This window comes from Dendrobates tinctorius, unplaced genomic scaffold (genome assembly GCF_039654945.1).
Source record: "Dendrobates tinctorius isolate UK_male_01 unplaced genomic scaffold, ASM3965494v1 ptg000018l, whole genome shotgun sequence".
Taxonomy (NCBI): Eukaryota; Metazoa; Chordata; class Amphibia; order Anura; family Dendrobatidae; genus Dendrobates; species Dendrobates tinctorius.
This window is the reverse complement of record NW_027361686.1, coordinates 18054021-18060020: the sequence shown is the minus strand read 5'-3', so window position 1 is coordinate 18060020 and position 6000 is coordinate 18054021.

Genomic DNA, 6000 nt, shown 5'->3' with positions numbered 1-6000 from the left:
CATCTAAACCTCATACTCTGAAACTGTCTTCTTCACAAATATTTCTCTTCCAGGAATGATGCATCCTTAACCCACCAATACAGAAAGGAAAATCCCTTTAATTGTACTGTAACTTAATAGCACAAATCTGGAAATTATAAATGTTTAAGTCACAAAAAAATACAAGCTTTTAAGCTGCAGTTTTGATGTTGATTTAAGGGAATCCAGGCATACAATGAATTGATGCATTGTACAATCTATTTATACAGTGCCTTGCGAAAGTATTCGGCCCATTGGAACTTTTCAACCTTTTCCCACATATCATGCTTCAAGCATAAAGATACCAAATGTAAATTTTTGGTGAAGAATCAACAACAAGTAGGACACAATTGTGAAGTTGAACGAAATGTATTATTTTAAATTTTTGTGGAAAGTCAAAAACTAAAAAGTGGGGCGTGCAATATTATTCGGCCCCTTTAACTTAATACTTTGTTGCGCCACCTTTTGCTACGATTACAGCTGCAAGTCGCTTGGGGTATGTCTCTATCAGTTTTGTACATCGAGAGACTGAAATTCTTGCCCATTCTTCCTTGGCAAACAACTCGAGCTCAGGAGGTTTGATGGAGATTGTTTGTGAACAGCAGTTTTCAGCTCTTTCCACAGATTCTCGATTGGATTCAGGTCTGGACTTTGACTTGGCCATTCTAACACCTGGATACATTTAGTTGTGAACCATTCCATTGTAGATTTTGCTTTATGTTGGGGATCATTGTCTTGTTGGAAGACAAATCTCCGTCCCAATCTCAGGTCTTTTGCAGCCTCCAACAGGTTTTCTTCAAGAATGGTCCTGTATTTGGCTCCATCCATCTTCCCATCAATTTTAACCATCTTTCCTGTCCCTACTGAAGAAAAGCAGGCCCAAACCATGATGCTGCCACCACCATGTTTGACGGTGGGTATGGTGTGTTCAGGGTGATGAGCTGTGTTGCCTTTACGCCAAAAATATCGTTTGGCATTGTTGCCAAAAAGTTCAATTTTGGTTTCATCTGACCAGAGCACCTTCTTCCACATGTTTGGTGTGTCTCCCAGGTGGCTTGTTGCAAACTTTAAACAACACTTTTTAAGGATATCTTTGAGAAATGGCTTTCTTCTTGCCACTCTTTCATAAAGGCCAGATTTGTGCAGTGTATGACTGATTGTTGTCCTATGGACAGACTGTCCCACCTCAGCTGTAGATCTCTGCAGTTCATCCAGAGTGATCATGGGCCTCTTGACTGCATCTCTGATCAGTCTTCTCCTTGTTTGAGATGAAAGTTTAGAGGGACGGCCGCGTCTTGGTAGATTTGCAGTGGTATGATACTCCTTCCATTTCAATAGGATCGCTTGCACAGTGCTCCTTGGGATGTTTAAAGTTTTGGAAATCATTTTGTATCCAAATCCGGCTTTAAACTTCTCCAACAGTATCACGGACCTGCCTGTTGTGTTCCTTGGTATTCATGATGCTCTCTGTGCATCAAACAGAACCCTGAGACTCTCACAGAGCAGGTGCATTTATACAGAGACTTGATTACACACAGGTGGATTATTTTTGCCATCATTAGTCATTTAGGACAACATTGGATTCAGAGATCCATAATGAACTTCTGGAGTGAGTTTGCTGCACTGAAAGTAAAGGGGCCGAATAATATTGCACGCCCCACTTTTCAGTTTTTGCATTTCCACAAAAATATAAAATAACCCAAAAATTTCTTTCAACTTCACAATTGTGTCACACTTGTTGTTGATTCTTCACCAAAAAATTTAATTTGGTATCTTTATGTTTGAAGCATGATATGTGGGAAAAGGTTGAAAAGTTCCAGGGGGCCGAATACTTTCGCAAGGCACTGTATACCGTAATTGCCTTGTAATGTTTTCATTTCCTTTTCTGTCCAGATGTCACTGTATCCCAGAATTCCAAACAGAGGAAGTTCACCGACCGCCATATTGGGACACTCAAGTGATAGGTGTCTCAATATGGAAACTGCTGCTGGTACCAACCTGTTGTGTGGTACCACCAGAGTAACACCGTCGCACCACACACACACATACACACTCTATACGCCATATGCACCACACACACACACTCTCACATACTCTCACACACACTATCACACTCACACTCTCACACACTCACACAGCCTCTTTACCACCAGCAGAACACCGTCGCACTGCGCCTGCGTGAATTCCGCGCAGGTGCATGGCCCTACAAGACCGATAATAATAAATAAAGGACACCAGACCATTTAATAGTGGAAGAAAAGTGGCGGTGAGTTTATTTGGGGTTAATTATAAATAAATAACAACCAAACCATTAAATAAATAAGGTCTGAAAAAAAAATTTTCAAGAGCTGTTTTGGTTATTCCACGTAATTTTTATGTTTTTGAGTGCGCTGAATCCGAAAATGACCTCCGTTTTGTCATAGGACATCACGTTTTCTGACAATTTAAGTATGTTAAATTAAGACAATACCTCAAAATAAATGAAAATAGACTCATAAAATTATTTTTTTATTACAAATGTTTCATGAAAATCATTTTTTTAACTGCAGTGAGCTCACTAACACACACTAAAATCAATTCTTCTTCCCTGTGAGACTTCTCTTGGTACAGTTACGCTTGTGAGTAGCATCTGTAATGTCTCTCTGAAGCGTCCAACAGTAGTTTGCCATCATTGTAATGCTCCATCTTCCCTGGTATCTTCTTTCCATTTCATTAATGTCCTGGTGGAATCGTTCACCTTACTCTTCTCACAGCTCCCAAATTTTCAGGAAAGTTGTCAAGGTGGCAATGGAGGAAATGCACTTTCAAACTCATCAGGCAACCTAAAGCTTGAAATACTTTCAGCATTCGTCCGACGATTTTTTTTGTAGTCAGGGTCTTTGTTATTGCCTAAAAATTTCTCTACGACCTCTTTAAATGCAATCCACCCTTCTTTTTGAGGATGCGTCATGGTATTGATAAACTCTTGATCAGCTATAAGCCTTCTAATGTCTGGTCCGACGAACACACCTTCCTTCAATTTTGCCTCCGAGAGGCCTGGAAACTTGGTGACCAAGTATTTGAAGCATTCTCCATCTTTTGAAGTGATTTTACGAATTGCTTCATCAATCCCAATTTGATGTGGAGAGGTGGTAGAAGAACTTTATGAGGAGGAACCAAAGTTTCTCGGAGGACATTTATTTGACCAACTGTGAGCACCCTCGGCTGCTAATTCTTCTTGGTCCAGTGATTTTGTTGGTCTCGACTGTCCCATAGACTCAGAAAACAAGGGTATTTGGTGGTATACCCAGCTTGTTGCCCGAGCAGCATGCACAAGACTTTCAAATCCCCGCACACTTGCCAACCGTGGTCTTCATATTTAAGTTTACGAAGAACCAATTCCAAGTTCTCGTAGGTTTCCTTGAGGTGTACAGAATGACCTACAGGGATGGAAGCCTAAAAACCACCGTTGTGGAGTAAAACTGCTTTGAGACTTCTTTTTGAAGAATCTATAAAAAGACGCCTGTTGTGAGTTCATTCTCTGGTCCACCAGCTGTGAGTTCTCCTTCCAGACTCCCTCTGGTGGTAACAGGAGGTAGTGAGGCTGATTTAATCAGTAGAGATCTACCACCTGATAATGAGGATGACAATTGGACCTCAGGACTCTTAGACTGGATTTAAGACAGCCGACACCCTAGTCTAGTGCTGGTGATTGCTTCTGGCTTCTCAGGTCTTGGTTTTCAGCTCTGTTCCAGCCTTCTCAAGATAAGTGCATTTGCTAATGTTCACACTTGATTTTGTTGGTCTATTCAGTTTTTTGTGTGTTCAGCCAGCCCCGGCTGGGGCTGTGCTGAATTTCCACTCTTATTTATCTGTATTTGCCAATTTGCTTTTTAGTCCCTTAATAGATTGGCCTCTTTTTGCTCTGTCTCAGAATATTTCAGAGTGCTGATATAGTGGGTGAAGTCTAGTGACTTCAGGGTTAATTTTGTTATCAGAAGTGTTGGACATTATTTTTGTAGGGTTTTTGGCAGATTGCAGACAGTGTCTTTCCTTTACTATTCTTTATAGTTAGTTTGGGCCCCATCGTTTGCTCAGCCTATTTTCCTGTCTGTGTTTGTGTTTTCATCTTGTTTCACCATCAATACATGTGTGGGGGGCTGTCTATTCCTTTGGGGTCTGCTCTGGGGCAGTTAGTTTTTCCCTTTTCTTGCTTTAGGCTTATGAAGTTCTCCGGCGGTGTCAAGGCATCTAGATCATCGTAGCAACGCTCCACTGCTACTGCTAGTTGTGTGGTTAGGATCAGGGATCTGCAATCTGCATAGTTACCAACCTCTCTGGTTTTCTGAGACTTAGCTTTTAGTTATCCTCCTCGGTGACCCATTCATAACAGACGCCATTGCGCTGAATCATATTGGATTTTGAATTGACCCATCAAACCTTTGACACCGATGAAAAAAAACAACTTATCTTCCTGGGCAAAGTAAGGAACGAACTCATCTTCACGATGTCTGAACCATGAAAAAGACACTCCTGGCAACAATAAATTCTTGCTTTTGAGCCTTGATCCAAGTAACTCAGCAGCATCTTTGGGAAGACTCAAGTCTCTTACAAAATCATTCATCTCCTCCTGGGAAAACAATTTTGGTCTTGTATCATCTTCAAAGTCAGAACTTGATTCATCATCTGGTTCAGGTATGACGCCACCTTCATCGGAGCTAGTTACCTCGTCCAAGGTAGCAGGGGCCTTGGGTACTGGTATATCTGTGCCATGGGGGATGGGATGAATTGCTGAGTGAATATTGGGGTATGAAATGGAAAGCTTCCATTTTGAATTATATCCTTTCACATCGCATGAACAAAAGTAACTATCGTCGCTATGGTTCTTTTGCTCTCGCGATACCATAGGAATCCCATAACGGAAAGCTTTTTTCTTACCCTTGAACTAATTTTGAGGTCCACAACACACCGTTTGCACACTTTATGGAGGCGCCCAAGCTTTATCTTGATCTCCAAGCTTTAGTCCGAAATATGTGATGTATACTTTTTTCACAAAGTCTGTAATATTCAGCTGTTGCTTCCACACTGTATATTCACCACAAATGTAACAGAAACTGTCAGGCAAATTAATACACTTCCGCTGAGCCATAATGCTAATTTTGGGAAACATGGTTGAATATGACGAGCTAACACGTACTGAGATTAAAAAGTGTGAACAGGCGAGATGCAAGATAAAACAATTGAAACAAGCCTGGGCATGTCAGAACCCACTCGTTCAGCTTGCAACATGTTGATGCTGGTTTCATTAGCTCACTCTGCAAGTTCTTTTCTTTGAAAGTTATATTTTTTTGGCATTGTATATCTTCAATGCATTGATGTGAATTAATTAATGGTAACTTTGACTTTCAAAACCCTAAGATAAAAAAAAACAAAAATTGAGAAAAATTTACTAAATTTGAAGAGAATTTTGCATTTTGTGGCAAATCCTGACGTCAAGGATTTTTTTCAATATTTTTTTCGTTTTCAGCACACCAAAATACATGGAAATTAGATGAAAATAATCAAACAGCTTTTTAGTCGCACACCTAATTCCATATAAATATTTCATATTACCATACCAGAGAAACAATCCACCCCTTAACGGGCGATTTTCCCACAATAAAACATCACAACAATTAATTTAAAAAATGGGGAGGGAGGGAGAATCTTCTTTCTTCAGGAAAACTGTTGACTGAGATAAAAACCGTCCAAACAGGGCTTTATATAAACTCAAAAAGACCGCCAAAACCCATTCCAGCCAATCATGGCCCGTTAAAACTGCGCCAAGGAAACTGGTCAAAACCAGCTATGACGTTTGTGATGACCCAACTGTACAAAGCCATGACATTTGCTTTACTTTTATGAGGAGAAAGTAACCTCAAAATAAATAAAATTGAATATAACTACGGCCTGTATGGCCATGGGATCCCACCTTTATGTCATTCCTTTATTACGGGGGGGCTG